Genomic DNA, 21,782 nt, shown 5'->3' on the forward strand with positions numbered 1-21,782 from the left:
TGAGTGGGGAGAAGTTTACAGCAGATATCCCCCTTATGTCAGACAACTCATTAGTCCCCCTTCTTAGATCGTAGGCTCATTCTTTCCTCTATTACACTGGCTTCCTAAAGACCACCCACTAGGAAAAAAAGCTGACTGGAGGGCTTGTCATCCAGGTAATCATTTTCTTGCACCATGTTTTGTCTTCAGCTTCCACCAGTCTAGGGGGTAGCCACTGTTCATTCTACCTGAGGATCTTTTTTCATATCTCTCTGGCTGAGGCCACTTCTATTCAAAGGTTGACCCTAATTGTCTGAAGGCCAGAAAACTAGATAGCGAACTCCTGACCTCCCTAGCCAAGTCATGATGCTGACTTATGAGTGTTTCTGTAAACAATCTGAAATGTGGCACTGTACTAACACACATCTTTGTGGGTACAGATGTACCCTTTTCTTCCTGCTGCAAGCTAGAATGATGTCTTTGGTAGGTGATAGTCATGTAGTGGACTAGGCTACTTTCTTTCACCCCAGGGTGTGTAAGCCAGCACAAATGAAAAAAAAAAAAAAAAAACTTGATTTTAGTTTTTTTCCAAGAATTTACTGGCTTGGTTATACACCATTTTGCCTTCCCTCTTGAAGCTGCTGTTGGCTGTCAGAAAGACAAAAAGAAATCCAATGTCTTTCAAGGATGCATCTACAGTCATAACATATGGGTTGTCCTGCCTCAGGCAGCCCTTCGGTCGGCCGGATTCCAAAGTCTGGGTCTGGCCTCGGCTGATGTCGCACTTTCCCCGACGTCAGAGCTTCTGGGGTATAAAGGCATCAGCCGACGCCATTTTCCTCAGTCTTTCTTGCCGCACGGTGCCCGAAGCAGAAGCTGTTCGCAAGTGCCGGTCGGTCAGATCCAGAGATTTCAGCTACCGAAGACTTCTAAAAAAGCTAAGTACCCCGTTGGGGACTCTTTCTTGCCTCAGCCGATGTCAGACAAAGTAAATAATTGTTTAACTTGTGGGAAACAAATACCTCATAAGGATTTCCACTCTTACTGCCTCCCCTGCCTAGGCCCAGACCACGATGTCTCGGCCTGTTCAGCCTGTGCTTCCTTCAACCGACGCACTCTTAGACGTCGGGCGGAGTTTGCAGAGGAATTTTTTGGGGCTAGTTTTTCGTATAAGATGCCGTCGGAGACTCCGACTTCTCATTTAGTTAAAAAACGGAAGGACAAGGACCGACACACGCGGACCGCGGTTTCGGCTGAAACCACGGCCAGCCCTACCGCAAGTGTCTCGGTTTCGGCTGAAACCGAGTCCTTGGTACTTCCAACTACCGAAACCACTCAACCGACTACCTCGGTCCCGGAGGCCCCGGCCGAGTCGGTTATTGAGTTGCCAATAGAAACTGGTGTCCTGGAACCTTCCGACACCATTCCTTTAGACAAATCTACACCAGCACGTGGTGCAGCCAGGCCTCCTGCATCCATGTCCATTAAGGCATTCTCCAGGGCTAAAGCTGCTGAACTTTCTAAAGCTTTGCCTCCCAAGGTTATCCCTCAGGGACCCTCTACTGGTTCACAGATTCTAAGCTTAGCAGAGGATCTTATCTCCTTAATTAGGGGCTCTCAATCTCATCCGGACAGGGGCTCTCAACCTCCTCCAGACAAAAGGCCCAGGGTTGAGACCTCTGATCCCCACTCCTCAGATGAGGCCTCTGATGGCTCTACTCTCTTGGATCACCAGGAGGAGGCTTATTCGGCCTACGAGGATTCTGATGCAGAGGAATCTTTTCCCTCGGCCTCCCCTCCTGAAGAGTTTTCCTTTGGGGAGACACTCCACACCATGAGAGAGCATTTCCAATGGCAGGGCCAGGAATTCTCTGATTCCAGGAAAAGATTAAGGACCTTTTTACATTTGCCTCAGCATAGGCCTTTAGCTATTCCTCCTGTTTTGAATGTCATTGATGATGTGTACTCTGACTCTAGCACAACCACTGATTCTCTTCCTCCGGCTCCTGCCAAACCCGATAGGTACTACAGGGTCCCGGACTCACATCTCTACCTTTACAAGGCCCACTCTGCTGATCCAGAAACTATTTCCCAGGGCCCTAAAGGGGTTGCAGCTGCCACTGCTAAAAATCCTCTCCCCTCTGAAAGGGAGTCCAGAGCTTTAGAGAGATGGGGCAAAAAAGTGTATACTTCTGCTACTCTTTCTATGAGGGCTTTCAATTGTCAATTTCATATGATACAGTACCAAGAGTATTTGTTAGATGAATTGCATAAAAAACTGTCTTCACCTGACTCCCTAGACCGCAAGTCACTTCAGGATCTGGTACATAACTCTCAACAGGTTAGCAACCATTTCTTGCACTGTGGTTATGATGCATTGGAAGCTTCATGTAGGTCAGCTATGACTGGCGCAGTCATACGTAGGCATGCTTGGCTGAAGGAACAATCTCTGCCAGACCATGTTAAAGCAAAGCTGCTGGATGCTCCACTGGAAAAGCAAAAGTTATTTGGCTCCACGGCTCAGGAGGTCCTAAAGAAATTTGAAGAAAAAGCAAAATCAGTACAGACAGGCAAAGATTTTCTCCAAGTACAACCACCAAGATTCAGCAGGAATTGGCCTTCCAAGAATTGGTCCTTTCCAGACACAGAGAGGTTTCAGAGAGGAAAGAACAGGCGTGCCAGAGGTAGAGGGCAAACTAGAGGCTCCTACAGAGGACGTCAATGGCAGCCTCCCAACCAGAGAGGTAATGCAGGACCTTCAACTGCTGCACAAGGACAGGCTCAATGACTTTACTTTGACACCGCCAACCAGGGCTCAATTGAAAGCACCTTTGGGCGGAAAGCTTTCTTTATTTTCAGAAAACTAGCACAGTATTACAAGGGACAAATGGACACTACAAATAATAGACAAAGGATACAGGTTCCATTTCCATACGTTACCAAAAAGAAAGGGCATGCCAGACCTGCCACCGAATCAAAGGGCAGAGGCTTTGAAACAAATTTCCAGCTTAATGCAAATGAAAGCAATAGAAAAAGTTCCTCTCTCAGAACAAGGCCAAGGATTTTATTCCAGACTATTCCTTGTTCCAAGAAAAGAAAAACAATGGAGGCCTATTCTCGACTTGTCCACACTGAACACTTATCTCATTGTACCAAAGTTCAAAATGCTGACTCTACAGCAGCTCCTTCCCATGCTGGGCAAGGGGTCTTGGCTGGTAACTCTAGACCTCAAGGAGGCATACCTGCATGTCCCTATCAGACAAAGTTGCAGAAGACACCTCAGATTTCTTGCAGGGTCAGAGCATTATCAATTCTCAGCATTGCCCTTTGGCTTATCTACTGCACCCAGAGTATTCACGAAATGTTTGGCATCAGTAATTGCACACTGCAGACTTCAGGGGATGCAAATATACCCATATCTGGACGACTGCCTTATACAAGCGGACAGCCAACAAACTTTGGTAAAACACTTGAGTTATGCCATTCACCTACTTCAGGCCTTGGGATATACAGTCAACTTTCACAAATCAAGACTTGTTCCATCCCAAAGAATAACCTTTCTGGGTGCAGATCTAGATACAACCACCCAAATGGCCTTCCTCACAGAAGAAAAACAAAGTCAACTACCAGATTACTTCAAAAATCTGACAAGACAAACCCAGCTGACTGCAAGGAAAATCCTGCAAGCCCTGGGTTACATGGCTTCTTGCATACTTCTGATTCCACAAGCAAGACTACATATGAGGAAACTACAATGGTACCTAAGGAGTTTATGGACTCAGCACAGTCACAGCTTGGAAACTTTGATACCACTCATTCCATGCCTTCAAAAGGAATTCCTGTGGTGGGCTCAAGCAAGCCAGTCAAACAGGGGTCTGCCTTTCAGCAAACCAATAGCCAGCCAAACCATTACAATGGACGCTTCAGACCACGGATGGGGAGCGCACATGGAGGGAAGATGCATTCAAGGTCTATAGTCACAAAAAAAGCTACGCATGCACATAAACCAAAAGGAAATGCTGGCAGTAATACATGCAGTCGAAGCCTTCAAACCTTTTCTGCATCATGGCCATCTGTTAATAAGGACAGACAACACCACGGTTATGTGGTACATAAACAAGCAAGGAGGCACCCATTCCTATCCTCTTTGCAGGCTGGCAATGAATCTATGGGAACTTTCCTTGAAACTCAATATACAGCTACAATCCCAGTTTGTGCCTAGGAAAGACAATATACTGGCGGACAGCTTAAGTAGAAATATCATGGATGCACACGAATGGATGCTGCACCCAGACATCTTTCTACAGATAACACAATCATGGGGGAGACCGGACTTAGATCCTTTTGCTTCCCCCCACAATCATCAACTGAAGAAATTCTGCTCAAGGACATACCACCCACTAGTATGGAAAGTGGACGCCCTCTCTTTCAGCTGGAGAACTCTAACAGTGTACGCATTTCCACCTCTCCCATTAATGACCAAGGTTTTGCTGAAGATCAGGACAGAGCAGCCAAAGGTGATTCTGATAGCTCCGGACTGGCCCAGACAGCACTGGTACCCACTATTAAGGAGCATGTCACGTACGAAACCATGGCCTCTTCCTCTATGGCCACTTCTACTGACACAGCACAATTACAAAACTCTGCATCCCAACCTGAAAACTTTGCAGCTAACAGCCTGGAAAATACCTTGACTCCTCCTCAGGACAAGCTATCCCAGAGAGTGAAAGATATTATTATGGAAGCTCGCCGGCCTTCCACGAGGAAGGCATATTCAGCAAAATGGAAAAGATTTCACATTTGGAACACCACAAAGGGCCTAAATGCGACAGTGATGGGCATGGCACATATCCTTGAATACTTGGCAGAAATGTTCCACAATGGTCTGTCTTACTCTTCCATTAAGATACATGCTTCAGCAATTTCAGCAGAGTACAACACTGATCCGCCTGTCTTCTCTCATCCTCTCCTAAGACAGTTTCTAAGAGGAATCAAAAACATCAATCCTCCAAGGAAACCACCTCTACCTACTTGGGACCTTAACTTCGTGTTGGAAAAACTAACACTGCCTCCCTTTGAACCAGCAGCATCAGCAGAACTGCAGTTCCTGTCTTGGAAGACTGCTTTCCTTCTGGCCATAACCTCAGCAAGAAGAGTATCTGAGTTACAGGCTCTTATGGCAGTACAGCCTTTTCTTATTTTTCATCAGGACAGAGTTTTCACTAAGAACCAATCCTACATTTATGCCAAAGGTGGTCTCCAGGGTTTCATTAAATCAAGCTATACATTTACCTGCCTTCTTTCCAAATCCACAAAACAAAGGGGAGAAACTTCTGCACACTGTGGACATACACAGACAACTGCGCTACTACTTGGACAGAACTAAAGGTTACAGAAAAACTGACCAGCTGTTGGTGGCATATGCTGCTGGTACACAAGGAAAAGCAATTTCCAAACAGACAATTTCAAAATGGATAGGGAATTGCATTCGTTTTTGTTACTCCTTTCATGGAAAAACTGTTCCAGCTAACATTAGACCTCATTCCACCAGAGCCACAGCCACCTCCACAGCCTTCTTAAGAGGGATGGCTACCAAGGACATTTTAGAAGCTGCTACATGGAGCTCCGTGCATACATTTGCCAAGCATTACAGTTTACCTTTATATTCCACATCCAGAGCAGGCTTTGCTACGGCAGTCCTGCAGGGCATTTTAGCTACACCATCCTTTACATAGTTCCTCCATCCCCAGATTGGCTATGGTATTCTACCCATATGTTATGACTGCAGATGCATCCTTGAAGGACATAGTACAGTTTTGTACCTACCATAAATGTAGATGTCCGATAGGTATGCATCTGCAGTCAGGTTTACCCTCCCTCCTTCCCCTCTGTGGTATTACTTGGGTGCTTACCCCTCTAATAGCTAGCTGGGGGAATCTATTATGGTGTATTTGTTTTTTATATTATTGTGCATGTTTGGATTTTTAAATGCATCTCTCCAAATTTAGCCTTCCTTAGAGGGCACCTGGCATCTGGGGCAAGAAAAACTGAGGAAGATGGCGTCGGCGGATGCTTTTATACCCCAGGCGCTCTGACGTCGGGGAAAATGCGACATCAGCCGACGCCGGACCCAGACTTTGGAATCCGGCCGACCGAAGTGCTGCCTGAGGCAGGACAACCCATATGTTATGACTGCAGATTCATACCTATCGGACATCTACATTTATGGTAGGTACAAAACTGTACTTTTGACTAAAAACTCTTATCCAAATATTTTTTTCGCTGGGCACAAGCTGCATCAATGTGTTTCAAAAACAGAAATGAAAACTAAAGAACGGTACATTGTTGAACTGTATAAAGTAATAATAAATGACAACTGAACTAAAAAAAAGTTTAAGTACTGGTGTTTAAGTATCTTAGACTATGTTCTTGAGGTTTATATTGACTGTAGTCAGATATATCTTTCTGGTGTCTTCCATCCTCTGAATCTTATTTAAGTTTAATATTGGCAATATTAACATTGCTATATAAAGCCTGAGAGATGCAATGCTAGATTGCTCAACCTGTCTTCCTAGGTCGCCAAGTACTTTTTCAAATGTAGCTAAGATGTAGTTGATGCATCTTGTAGAGCAGCAGCTTCAAAATCAATAGTAAGAAGACATAACTGGCTGAGGACTATTTCACTGCTAAGCATGTTGAAGCTGAAATTATTACTGCCCACTTGAGGAGCTGTTTTTTTTTTATTCCTTGCAGGTGTTTAAAAGGGTGGAAGAGACGGGCAAGACAGGGCAGTCATTTAAGTAGTTGTTTCAGTACCATGCCCACATATAGCAGACGTCCCTCAAAAAGTTGGTCTTTTCCCCAAAGACAGAAGTTCAGGAAAGAAAACTGAAGAAATGAAAGATGAAAAAAGACACTGGTGGGTGATGGGGGAGGTTAGGACAGCACTAGTTCAACAGAATTCATCCTACCCGTACCCCCTGAAATTCATCCCACTAGCTCCCTTTTATAAAATGCTGGGAAAAGTTACAAAGACATCTGGATACTGAAAAATCTTAGTAAAAGGATGCAAACTACCTTTCATAAAAAGTCAAATTTCTCAGGAACCTGTTTAGTGCCCAGAGAACAAAGGCATTTGGTGCTAGCATTGTTGCAAGAGGTCATAGAGTACCACAACCAGAAGAGAGCAAAGGATTTTACTCAAAACTGTTTCTAGGGCTAAGAAAATCTTATCCTTGGAGGCAGTTCTTAGATTTGTCAAAACTCAAGTTTCTAAAAGTTTGACAATTCAGAGTGCTAACTTTGTAAGCTGGCTTGCCTCTCCTCCTTCAGGGCTTCATGGTAACACTGGCTATGAAGGTTGTCTTCCTACACATGCCTACAGCCAAGGTGGACAAGCAGTACAACAGGTTCAAAACAGAGAGAACCCACTTCCAGTTGACTTGCTCTCTGTTTTTTTGTCTTCTGCGCCCAGGGTATTTACAAAATGGGTGCAGTAATTGTTTTTTTTCCCCCAGAAATCATGAAATTCACATTTATTTGTACCTGGATGCTTAATGCAGGCAGCAGCACTTGGAGTGTTAGGAAATTTTGCAGTTTGCTTTTAATGCTTCAAAACTGTATGTCTCTGTATGAATCTTTCATAATTTCAGCTGTTGTCAAAGCAGCAAACAGTATTCCTATGAACGTAGCTGGACACTGAGTTAGGATGCTTTTTTGCCTCTGAAGGAACTCAGTAACACAGTTCCACCACATTATAGCAAAAGATTTTCTAAGGACATTTGGATATATGGCTTCTCCATCTTAATGGTACTCCTTGTCAGACTGCACATGAGAACGCCAGTGGTACTTAGAAACATAATGTTAATATATGCATCCACGGGATTGATGTGGAGTCTCATGTAGACCCAAACCCTGGGAGTCCAGTCCAGTTAGAGGCTAGACACCCAGACACTAAGCACAGACTCCTCTGACACAGTATTGGGGGGGTGGGACTTAATTGGGAGGGATCTAAGGATCCAGGGGGACTTGGACTAAGTTAAAAGAGGAAACAAGTAAGAAACCTACACCACCAAAACACACACATAAAAACACAAAACACCCACCTACATAAGCGGAGGCTCTCACGAAAATCTACCCAAGCAACAGGGACCTCCAAAGCAGAAACGCAAGCAACCTCCACCCCCCCCAACACAACCCAAATGACACACAGCCCACAAACTCAGTGTGCCACTCAACCACAGCCCATAAGGCATAACAACGTACCCAACGCTATAGTCATAGGTGACTCTATAGTCAGGCACACTGATGTTCCACTCACCAGGCTAAACAAGGAGAAAGTTATTATCAGCTGCCTGTCAGGTGCCAGGATCCGCCACATAACGCATACACTCAGGTCACTCCACAGCAAGTACAAATATGAGTCTGTCATTGTCCATGTTGGTGTGAATGACCTGAGACGTACCTCCCTGGACTACATGAAAAGAGACATGGAGGAGCTTTCTGATCTTGTAGCCCAGGCAGGTGTGACCCTAGCCCTGAGTAACATCCTGCCATCACCCAGAATGATACCACAGTACAAGGACAAAATGATTGACTTCAACAGTTGGCTAAGCTTCTGGTGTCATTCTAAGGGGATCCAGTATGTGCCTAGGATGACATGATCGACAAACCACGATGCCTTGCCAGAGATGGCCTGCACGTGCCACCCTTGGAATTCTGGATACTGGCTAAGGCTCTTGCCACCCCTATAGTGCCTTGTTTAGGCAAGATTCAAATGGCAAATTCACCACCATAATAGGTACAAGCAAGCAAAATCTGAGGGTATTGCTACTTAATGCTATAAGTCTAAACCTCAAAATGCACTCACTCGAGGCACTCCTTAAAATGGAGAACATCGACATCTGTGCAGTGACAGAGACCTGATTCAAGGCTCCAGAGAGCACCCCTGCATTACCAGGCTATAATTCATACCACACCTTTTGTCCACCTAACCTGGACCAAAGCACTAAAGGCGGACGCGTGTCCATATCCATTAAGGATATCCACACCTCCAGGCTAGTTGCTCAGCATAATGCGTCTGAGATTATCCAAGTGCAACTAACTCTGGGCAAGACCGCAATGTAAATTGTAGCTTGCTACAGATACCCCACCATGCCCCAGGATTCCCGCTCCTCATTTCTTGATACACTGGAAAATATTAGGGTACAACCTAACATCCAAATAATGGACGATTTCAACTACCCCACCATTAACTGGAAAAACTACTCATGTACCAACTCTTGTGCTCAACGTTTTCTGGAATTCATAAATTCCAATGCCTTGGATCAACTTATCCACACCCCCACCAGGGGCAGCAATATCCTGGACGTGGTCATTACCAACATAGACAACCGTTGTTCCACACCAGAGGTCAATTCCTCATTGGTCAGATCCGACCACAAGCAAATCACCCTGGACAGCCACATCCCACCCCCACCCCCACCCCCCATTAGGGAAACCACCATAACAAAATTTCTCCAAAGCCAACTTCATGCTTCTTAAGACAGAAGTGGAAAACTTCACGACACCCATGCTGACGGACAATAGAGATACGACTGCTGAATCCTATACAATTGCACTTTATAAGCACTTACACGAGTGCATGGACCGCGCAATCCCTAACAGAACCAAGATCCTCCAAAAAAGGAAGCAAATCTGGTGGTCCCCTGCTATAAACAAACTCTACAACAGAAGAAAGAAAATGTTGCAAAAAATAGTAAAATCCCATGATTGGAGGAACTCCGTGGTCAGCCTCAGTAAGAAGCTGAGATCCTTCATAAAATCCTCCAAGGTAGTTACAAAAACAAAATCGCCACGGATTCTAAAGACAACCACAAAGCATTCTATAGCTATGTCAAGAATCTCAATGGCAGCACTCGGATCTGCTCTGAGTTACAGCACAATGGCATTAAATATACAGAACCAACTGATATTGCCAACATCCTGGCAAATAGGTTCAGTGCTGACTTTACCCCTCTGTTATTCCCTAAAGGGCCCATCTGTATACCGGAAGAATGCAAAATACCTATAATCACGGCTGCACAGGTAAAAAACACACTCTCCAAAGCCAAGAACACAGCATCCATGGGACCTGACAACATCCCAGGCTGCGTTCTACATGAACTACAGAACGAACTGGCACCCCACCTAAGTACCATGTTTAATCATAGCCTTACCTCAGGCTTTGTGCCCACTGAATGGCACACAGCAACGGTTATACCACTCTACAAAGGGGGAGCCACCATGGACCCTGGGAACTACCGCCCCATTAGCCTGATGAGCCTGGTCTGCAAGGATATGGAGTGTATCATCATGGAACTTATAAACAATGGCATTGGTATCCTCAAACTCTGGACCCTACCCAGTTTCTGGTTTGTAAAAGGCAGATCATGTCTCCTAAACCTGATAGACTTTGAAGCGGTCACCAAAGCCATAGATGAGGGTAATGTGGTTCACACAGCCTATCTAGATCTCGCCAAGGCTTTCAACAGCATCCCCCACTCTGGAATTATAGACAAACTCACTAAACTAGGCATAAATCCCTATGTCACAAGATGGGTTGCCAACTGGCTCACTGACAGAACCCACACTGTGAAAGTAGCAGACTCTAAATCCAACTTCAGACCAGTAACAAGTGGAGTACCACAGGGTTCAGTCCTAGGTCCTCTCCTGTTTGATATCTACTTCTCTGAAGTACAGGCTAACACAGAAGGTCTTTGGCTAACAAAGTTCGCAGATGACTCCAAACTAGGAGCCATAATCAAAACTCCTAACGATGTGGACATCCTGCAAAAGGGCCTCACTGAGACAGATGCCTGGTGTCAAAGCCATGGCCTCAAGCTCAGTACCAAAAAGTGCATTGTCATCCCTTTTGGTAAAAACTCTGTACCCATGAACTACCACATAGGCAGTAGTCTACTTAACACCGAAAGTGTGATAAGACTTTGGGACACAGGTGGACAGTAGTCTCTCCTTTGATAATCACATCGCCACAGTAGTCACGAAATCCTTCTACGTGGCTCACCTCATCACAAAAGGTTTCTCATCCAGGAAAAAAGAGGTCATTGTTCCCCTCTACTCATCACTCATTAGACTCATTATAGAGTACAACGCCCCTTTTGATATGTACTTCACAAGACATCTACAACAACTGGAAAGGCCACAGAAATGCCTCGCAAAGAGGATTACCAGCCTCAAACAGATGCTCTACGCAGACCGTCTCAAAAAACTCTAGCTTTACTCTGCCGCATTTCGCCTACTCAGAGGCAATCTCTGCCTAACATATAAAGCTATGTCATACCCAGAGCTGTTGGACATGCTCCACGTAAAGAAATCCCAATCCCTCCAAGCTACACGTTCTAGGGACCTTAACCTTGTTACCACAATAAACAGAACATGCTGGAGGGATAGATTGCTGTCCCAGAGACTTCCCATACTTTGGAACAAACTACCTATCTATAGCAAACAAAGCTCCTCATTAGCACTCTTCAAGAAAAATTGGATGCGAGATAGGAAATTCACCCCGGGGATCACTTCTGTGGCTCTGCTTGACAGGGGAACAGGAAAATAATTTTCTTGGGTGGCAAAAGCCAGGGTACCGTTTGGCTAGGCTTATATAGGCCCTAGGGCCAATAGCCTAGTACCTACCTATGAAAGATATACAGTTTGAAATGACGGCAACAACACAACCCTGAAACAGATTTGGAAACGTGGAGATGTTCATCGTGTTACACTGCTGCAGTCATTACACTTGGGTTATCCTGCCGTCAGGCGGTCCCGCAGTCGGCCTGAGTTCCAAAGTCTTGGCCCTGCGTCAGTTGCTGTCGCTTCTTCCCCTGACATCAGTGCGCCAGGGGTATATAAGATGCATTCGATGCCATTTTCTTCATTTTTTCTTGCCACGTGGTGCCCAAAGCAGAAGCAGTTCGCAAGTGCCGGTCGGCCGACTCCTGAGATTTTCGAAGTCGAATTTCAGATCCGAAGTCTTCAATAAAGCTAAGTACCCCGTTGGGGAAACTTTTTTTTGCCTCAGACCGATGTCAGAAAAAGTTAATAATTGTATTTCTTGTGGGAAGCAAATTACCTCATAAGGACTTTCACTCTTACTGTATTCCATGCCTAGGCCCCGATCATGACATCACTAGTTGTCGGTTTTGTACTAGATTTAACAAACGCACTATAAAAAGACGTTTTGATTTTGCTTTGCACTACTTTGGCCGAAGGTTCAATTATACGATGCCGTCGGATTAGCCGACGACCTCAATACCGAAAACACGCAAAGACAAGGATAAAGACAGGCACACGAGGTCCAAAACTGACGACAAAACCTCTTCTAGGCCAGTCGCCGGTTCTCAGTGAGGCGCTTTCGCAGCCCCTGACACCCGCTACCTCAGAGCCACAGGCCGCTGCCGACTCCCACGTGGAGACATCTAGGCCTCTGGAAACTCAAGGTATTGGGCCTGCTTTTGAGGGTGTTTTCAGACCTTCACAACTTACCATTAAAACAACAGCCAAGACAAAGGTACCATTAAAGACAAAGAAGCAAGTACAGCATTCTCCTGGACAGTCCTCCATGCCTAAGAAACAGATGCTTAAAATGGCTGAAGACCTCATTACTCTAATCAGGAGTTCCCACCCCCTCCTGAGAAAAGGCCTAGGCAAGATACAGAATATGACTCCTCTGATCCGGTTTCCATTTCCTCTGATTCCTCTTCAGACTAGGGATACTCTCTCCCCCCCCTATGAGGACTCTGATGCTGAAGAATCTATCCCTTCAGCCTCTCCTCCTGAGGATTATTCTTTTGGGGAAACTTTACATACCATGAGGGAGCATTTCCATTGGGAAAGCCAGGATTATTCAGAATCCAAGAAAAGGTTCAGGGATTTCCTCTTATTGCCTCAACACAGGCCCCTGGCTATTCCGCCTGTGCTACATATTGTGGATGATGTGTTCTCTGAATCCAGTTTATCTCCTGACTCTTTGCCCCCTCCTTCAGCCAAGCCAGATAGGTATTAGAGTCCCTGACTCTCCCAAGTTTCTTTACAAATTCCCTTCTGCTGATCCAGAAACTATTTCCCAGGGTCCAAAAGGGGTTAAGGCTTCCATTGCAAAAAATCCAGTACCCTCTGACAGAGATTCCAGAGCTTTGGATAGATGGGGGAAGAAAGTATACACTTCTGCAACTTTAGCAGTAAGAGCTTTAAATTGCCAGTTTCGCATGTTTAAGTACCAACAATATTTAATGGCTCAGTTAAAACAGAAAATGCTTGCAAGCTCAGAAGCTCCTGATTGTAAAGAAATGCAGGATTTATTGCATGCAGTTGAACAGGTGGGAAAACATACTCTGCAATGTGGTTTTGATTCTTTAGAGGCCTCTTGTAGAGCCGCAGTTACAGGTTCTGTGATTCAAAGACATGCTTGGTTAAAAGAACAAAGTTTACCTGATCATGTTAAGGCAAAATTATTGGATGCTCCTTTACAGCATGATACTTTGATGTTAAGGCCGAAGAGGTGTTAAAATGGAGGATAAACCTAAATCTATGCAAACAGTCAAGGATTTCTTACAGGTACAGCCACCTCGGTTTAGCAGAAATTGGCCAACAAAGAATTGGTCCTTTCCCAGTGTCAGACAGGCCACAGAGCGGCAGATACAGATGCCAAAGAGGCAGATCTCAACCCCAAGGCTCAAACAGACGACAGTAGGGAACCTCAACCCCAAAAGGTGGCGAGGACAAGTTTCAACCTTACAGGAAAGGGTCACAATGACTTTCCTCTTCGTACGCCAAGCACGTCCCTTCTGGAAGCCCCCTTAGGGGGAAAACTAGCACTTTTTTTTCAAAACTGGCAAACAATCACCCAAGACAAATGGGTCCTGAATATTGTGTCTCAAGGTTACATATTCCACTTTCATACTTTACCAAGGTTAAAAGGAATGCCAGACCTGCCACAAAATCAATGGGCAGAGGCACAAAAACAAATTTCAGCCATTATGGACATGAGAGCTATTCAAAAAGTACCACAACAGGAACAAAGACAAGGATTTTACTCAAGACTCTTCCTGGTCCCCAAAAAGGATAAGGCCTGGAGGCCCATACTAGATCTTTCAATTCTGAATACTTAACCTGGATATTCCGAAATTCAAAATGTTGACATTACAGCAGCTTCTACCCATGCTGGGCAAGAAGGCTTGGCTTGTTACTCTGAACCTCAAAGAGGCATACCTGCATGTCCCTATCAGACAAAATTGCAGAAGATACCTCAGATTCAAAGCTGGTACAATGCACTACCAATTCTCTGCACTGCCCTTTGGCTTATATACTGCGCCCAGGGTCTTCACATTGCACCAGTAATTGCATTTTGCAGACAAAAAGGAATTCAAATATATCCAGACCTGGACGACTGCCTCATTCAAGCAGAGACAAAGGACAATTTCTACAGCATCTGGCATTTGTAAAAAGGTTGCTAATTTCTCTAGGGTACACAGTAAACGAAAAGAAGTCAAAACTAGATTATATTCCTGGGTGCCAGCTTAAATACAACGGCCCAGATGGCTTACCTCATGCCAGACAAACAAGTTCAACTAACTCAATATTTTCAATTGCTGGCAGGGAGGTCCCATCTCCCTGCAAGAAAAATTCTGCAGGCCCTGGGATTCATGGCATCCTGCATACTACTAATACCATATGCCAGACTGCATATGAGGAAATTACAGTGGTACCTGAAAAGTGTTTGGACTCAACACTCTCACAGTTTAGAAACAGTCATACCAATGATTCCCTGCCTACAACAGGAGTTTCGATGGTGGGCACAGGCATGTCACCTAAACAAGGGTCAGCCTTTTACCCAACCCACAGCCAAGCAAACTCTAACAACAGATGCTTTGGATTACACCTGGGGAGCGCACATGGCAGGAAAATGTATTCAGCGCAAGTGGACCACAGACCAGATGCATCTTCACATCAATCAAAAAGAGATGTTGGCTGTTCAAAATGCCATAACAGCTTTCAAGGACCTTCTACATCCAGGACAATTATTACTACAGACAGACAACACCATAGTAATGTGGTACATAAGCAAGGGGGCACTCATTCTTATCCCCTATGCAGGCAAGCCATGACCTTGTGGAACACAGCTCTAACGTATCAAGTTCACCTGCAAGCACAATTCCTGCCAGGAAAGAAAAATACTCTGGCAGACGACCTAAGCAGAAATATCATGGACCCTCACGAGTGGAAATTGAATCCACAAATCTTCAGCATGGTAACGCAAAAGTGGGGATGCCGAGACATAGATCTTTTTGCCTCCCCACTGAATTGCCAACTACAACATTTCTACACAAGGACTTCCCACAAACAAGCATGGAAAGTGGATCCTCTTCTGTTCAGCTGGAAAAACCTAAAAGTTTATGCCTTCCTGCCACTGCCTCTCCTTTCAAAGGTACTCCTAAAAGCCAGACAAGAAAAACCAGAGATGATCCTGATTGCTCCAGACTGGCCACGCCAGCACTGGTACCCTATCTTAAGGAACTTGGCTCAAGGCCCACCATGGATTTTGCCTCAAATTCCACAACTTCTGACTCAGCAAAACAATCAGATCCTGCACGGTCAGCTAAAAACACTAAACCTGGCTGCATGGCAGATACATTAGTCAAATTGACAACACGTCTCTCCAAAGCTGTTATGGATGTCATTTTGGAGGCCAGGAGGCCTAGCACCAGGAAAGCTTACTCAGAAAAATGGAAGAGATTCTGCGCCTGGAACCAGGCTCACAGCCTTGACCCTCTTGTTCCAAACATTCCTCAGATTTTACAATACTTAACTGAGATGCTGGACAGAGGCTTATCCTTCTCATCAATTAAGATCCACGCCTCTGCCATTTCAGCACATTACAACACGGATCCTCCTTTATTCTCTCATCCCTTGCTAAAGCAGTACCTCAGAGGGGCTAAAAACATAAGACTGCCCCGGAGAGCACCAACACCAACTTGGGACCTCAATTTTGTTTTGGAAAAAACTGACCCTGCCACCTTTTGAGCCAGCCAATACAGCCGATCAAATTTTTTTATCATGGAAAACAGCTCTGCTCCTGGCAGTAACTTCAGCATGAAGAGTCTCAGAGCTACAGGCATTAATGGCAGTGGAACCTTTTATAATTTTTCATCGGGACAGGGTATCTTTAAGGACAAACCCTACCTTTATGCCAAAGGTGGTATCCAGTGTGGCGCTTAACCAAACCATCCATTTGCCAACTTTTTATCCAAACTCCCAGAATAAAGGGGAGAAACTTCTGCATTCTTTGGACATACACAGGCAGCTATGCTTATACTTGGACAAAACAAAGGCTTTCAGGAAAACTGCGCAACTGTTTGTAGCATATGCTGCAGGATCACAGGGCAAGGCTAACTCAAAGCAGACTATATCCAAATGGATAGGACACTGTATTCGGTACTGCTACACACAGCATGGAAAATCAGTCCCAAATAACATTAGGCCACATTCCACCAGTGCAACAGCCACTTCAACAGCCTTTCTCAGAAGAGTACCTACCAAGCAAATTTTGGAGGCTGCAACTTGGAGTTCAGTGCACACCTTTACCAAGCATTACCACCTGCCTCTTTACTCTAAATCCAGAGCAGGATTTTCCACTGCAGTTCTGCAGGGCCTCATAGCCAATCCTAACTCTTTATAGACCAGCCACCCAACCTCAGCTTTGGGATTCTACCCAAGTGTAATGACTGCAGCAGTGTAACACGATGAACATAGTACAATTTTGTACCTACCATAAATGTAGATGTTCGAGTGTTCACACTGCTGCAGTCCAGGTTGCCCTCCCTCGATCCCCTCTGAACTAGCTGGACTTATCTATTCCTTTCTATCCTATACAACCTTTGGGGTGTATTTGCTGGTAACTGACGGTATTGTTTTTACTGTATATTTTTGATTAACAGTATGTATTGCCTACCTATTTGGGGGCACCTGATATCTGGGGCAAGAAAAACTGAAGAAAATGGCGTCGGATGCATCTTATATACCCCTGGCACACTGACGTCAGGGAAGAAGCGACAGCAACCGACGCCGGACCAAGACTTTGGAACTCAGGCCGACTGCTGGACCACCTGACGGCAGGATAACCCAGGTGTAATGACTGCAGTAGTGTGAACACTCGAACATCTACATTTATGGTAGGTACAAAACTGTACTTTTTGTACATTCTAACAAACAGCTCCATGATGATGTGGTTACATCAGCAAGAAGGAAGGAAAATATTCTTAGCCTATATAGATGCTAACCGTGGAAGCATGGTTTCTAGCCCAGAAGGCAGGCATGACCTTCAGGGCGTTATGTATACATTCTCCAGGCAGTTTGCTGTCAGATCACCTAAACAAAACAGAAATAGACCCTGACAGGTTAATGAAAGACAAGGATGTTTTTTCTCTATCTGGTCCAAAGGTGGGATGCAACAGAAATGGACATTATTGTTTCTCCAGAAAACAGGCAGCTGTAACAGTTTTGCACAACATCACCTTTTAAAGGAGCCCAGGCAGTGGATGCCCTCTCCATCAGCTAGGCAGGCCTATTTCTGTATACATTTCCTCCATTTCCCACTTTCTTCAAGGTAATACAAAAAAAAAGAGGGGACACACCAGAAATGCTACTGATGGCTTCCTTTTGGCCAAGGCAATATTCATGATGTCCTTCAAGGATGCATCTGCAGTCCTAACATATGGGTTGTCCTGCCTCAGGCAGCCCTTCGGTCGGCCGGATTCCAAAGTCTGGGTCTGGCCTCGGCTGATGTCGCACTCCACCTGACGTCATAGCTGCTGTGGTATAAAGGCATCAGCCGACGCCATTTTCCTCAGTCTTTCTTGCCGCGCGGTGCCCGAAGCAGAAGCTGTTTGCAAGTGCCGGTCGTTCAGATCCAGAGATTTCTACTACCGAAGACTTCTAAAAAGCTAAGTACCCCGTTGGGGACTCTTTCTTGCCTCAGCCGATGTCAGACAAAGTAAATAATTGTTTAACTTGCGGGAAACAAATACCTCATAAGGATTTCCACTCTTACTGCCTTCCTTGTTTAGGCCCGGACCACGACGTATCAGCTTGTTTAGCCTGTGCTTCTTTCAACCAACGGACGCTTAGACGTCGGTCGAAGTTTGCAGAGGAGTTTTTGGTCCCGCTTTTGCTTGCAAAATGCCGTCGGAGACTCCGAAAGCACAATTAGTTAAAAAACGCAAGTAAAAGGACCGACACTTGCGGCCCGCGGTTTCGGCTGAAACCATGGCCAGGCCAACCGCGAGTGTCTCGGTTTCGGCTGAAACAGAGTCCTCGATCCTTCCTTCGGCCGAAAACAGGCCTCCGGAAGCCGAGGCTTCACAGAGCATGGCTGAATCAGCTTCAGAAATTGTTCCTACTGAAACAAGCACCCAGGATTTGTCAGATACTATTCCTTTAGACATATCTACCCCTGCACGTGGGGCTGCTAGACCCCCTGCATCCATGTCTATCAAGGCTTTTGCCAGGGCTAAAGCAGCTAAATCTCCTAAGGCCTTACCTGCTAAAACTCCCCCTCACAGGCCTACCTCTAGTTCTCAAATGCTCAGCCTGGCTGAGGATCTCATTTCTTTGATCAGGGGATCCCAACCTTACATGGCATCCTGCATAATATTGATTCCGCATGCCAGACTGCATATGAGAAAGTTGCAATGGTACCTAAGGAATGTATGGTCTCAACACAAGCACAGTCTAGAAGCCCAGATTCCAATGATTCCATGCCTAAAGCAAGAATTCCAGTGGTGGGCTCAGGCCTGTCGGTTGAACAGAGGACTGCCTTTCCACAAACCTCATCCAAGCCAAACTATCACCACGGACGCCTCAGACCTAGGCTGGGGGGCGCATATGGTGGACAAGTGCATACAAGGCCTATGGACCCAAGACCAGCTGAATCTACACATAAATCTAAAGGAGATGCTGGCAGTGAAACATGCAATCCAGGCATTCCGACCATTCCTTCAACAAGGTCACTTGCTGATAAGGACGGACAATACCACAGTCATGTGGTACGTCAACAAACAGGGAGGTACACACTCATATCCTCTATGCCGGATGGCAATGGACCTGTGGAATGTGGCCCTGAATCTCAACATTCAACTTCAGGCCAGATTTGTACCAGGAAAAGAAAATTCACTAGCAGACACCTTAAGCAGAACTACCACGGATGCTCACGAATGGATGCTGCATCCAGATATCTTCAAAACCATAACAAAGAAATGGGGACTACCAGAGATAGACCTGTTCGCATCCCCACACAATCACCAATTGAAGAAATTCTGCACAAGAGCATTCCACCCACTTGCTTGGAGGGTGGACTCCCTCTCTTTCAGCTGGAAAAACCTGACAGCATATGCATTCCCACCTCTTCCTTTGATGTACAAAGTCCTACTGAAGATCAAAGAAGATCAGCCAAGGGTAATCCTGATAGCTCCAGACTGGCCGAGGCAACATTGGTACCCGCTGCTGAGAAGCATGTCTCGGGCACACGCATGGCCTCTACCTCTATGTCCCTTACTCCTAACACAGAACAACTACAAGATCCTACATCCAAACTTGAAAACACTGCAGCTAGCTGCTTGGAATATTGCATAAGACAAAATAACCCAGATTTATCTCAGAGGGTTAAGGACATTATCCTGGAGGCTCGCAGACCCTCCACAAGGAAAACTTATTCAGCCAAATGGAAAATATACCTCATGTTCAGTACAGCAAAGGGGGAAAATGTTTCATTGGCAAACATAGCACACATCCTGGAATACTTAGCAGAACTGTTCCACAATGGCCTCTCCTACTCCTCCATCAAGATTCATGCATCAGCAATCTCAGCAGAATACAACATGGATCCTCCTGTCTTCTCTCATCCTATACTCAGACAGTTCTTGAGAGGAATCAAAAACGTAAAGCCTCCAAGGAAACCACCTTTACCTACATGGGATCTCAACTTTGTGCTGGAAAAGCTAACACTTCCCCCTTTTGAACCGGCAGCAACAGCAGATTTACAGTTCTTGTCTTGGAAAACTGCTTTCCTGCTAGCAATTACTTCAGCAAGAAGGGTTTCTGAATTACAGGCATTAATGGCAGTACAGCCCTTTCTAATCTTCCATCAGGATAGAGTGTCTCTGAGGACCAACCCTTCCTTTATGCCAAAAGTGGTCTCCAGAGTATCATTGAACCAAGCAATTCATTTACCTACATTCTTCCCCAACCCACAGAACAGGGGGGAAAGACTGCTACATACCTTGGATGTGCACAGACAATTACGCTACTACCTGAACAGAACTAAGACCAACAGAAAAACTGACCAACTGTTGGTAGCATATGCAACAGGAATGCAAGGAAAAGCAATTTCAAAACAGACAATCTCAAAATGGATAGGAAATTGCATACGATTTTGCTACTCTTTTCATGGAAAGACAACTTCTGAAAATATCAGACCTCATTCCACAAGAGCTACAGCCACCACTACAGCTTTCCTACGAGGAGTGGCTACCAAAGACATTTTAGAAGCTGCTACTTGGAGTTCCGTGCATACATTTGCCAAGCATTATAACCTTCCCTTATACTCCAGATCCCGAGCAGGTTTTGCAACTGCTGTGTTGCAAGGGATCTTGACTACACCATCTTTATCTTAGTGCCTCCTCCCCCAGTTTGGCTATGGTATTCTACCCATATGTTAGGACTGCAGATGCATCCTTGAAGGACATAGCACAGTTTTGTACCTACCATAAATGTAGATGTCCGATAGGTATGCATCTGCAGTCAGGATTACCCACCCTCCTTCCCCTCTGTGGTATTCCTAGGGTACTTACCCCTCTTTTAGCTAGCTGGGGGAAATTATTATGGTGCATTTGTTTTTGTATATATGTATATATTTTTGCTCTCTATTGTTTGGAATTATTTGCATTTATCCAAATTTAGCCTTCCTAGAGGGCACCTGGCATCTGGAGCAAGAAACACTGAGGAAAATGGCGTCGGCTGATGCCTTTATACCACAGCAGCTATGACGTCGGGTGGAGTGTGACATCAGCCGAGACCAGACCCAGACTTTGGAATCCGGCCGACCGAAGGGCTGCCTGAGGCAGGACAACCCATATGTTAGGAATGCAGATACATACCTATCGGACATCTACATTTATGGTAGGTACAAAACTGTACTTTCTTTGTAGTTAGTGATGCAACAGAGAATCTTGAATCTTCCTACTATGCAGAAGCCTGCAACCATCCCAGTTTCCAGCGTCTTTACATCATCCCTAGCTGACAGACATTCAAGGACCAGTGGATGTCAGGGTATAAGAAGGATGTCCATCGGTGCTATCTTCAGTTCTTTCCAGATCATTTACTGTTTGATGCTGTACTCCATTGTATTTAATGTTCACAGTCAGTCGGTCAGCATTTTTGCAGAGTTCCTGAAATTTGCTTTCAGATAAGTACCCCATTGTGGAAATTCTTGTTTGTATTTAATTAGAAAGAAAATGAAGGAGGAGGATATTCGTGATAATGAAGAACCTTCTGCATCCAAAATTATCGAGCTCCTACTCAGGTGAGGTGCCTTTGCATCCCCCTGGCCCTATGAACACTGCACCTGAGTGCTCTGGCTCGAGACTACTCTACTATAATCACTGCCATTCCATCATTAGTTGAGTCTTTGCAGGGTTTAGCTTCCACTGGTCTACTGTTGGTAACCGAGGGAAAAGTTTAACTTCTTTGGTAGTGGT

General features: G+C 45.2%; 1 protein-coding gene across 1 annotated transcript in view; it reads left to right on the top strand.

Moving 5' to 3' along the window:
* LOC122811497 (NF-kappa-B-activating protein-like) overlaps positions 1 to 21,782 on the top strand; it is a 561,457-nt gene that overhangs the window by 464,819 nt on the left and 74,856 nt on the right.

This window comes from Protopterus annectens, chromosome 9.part0 (assembly GCF_019279795.1).
Source record: "Protopterus annectens isolate FY-2018-M chromosome 9.part0, PAN1.0, whole genome shotgun sequence".
Taxonomy (NCBI): domain Eukaryota; kingdom Metazoa; phylum Chordata; order Ceratodontiformes; family Protopteridae; genus Protopterus; species Protopterus annectens.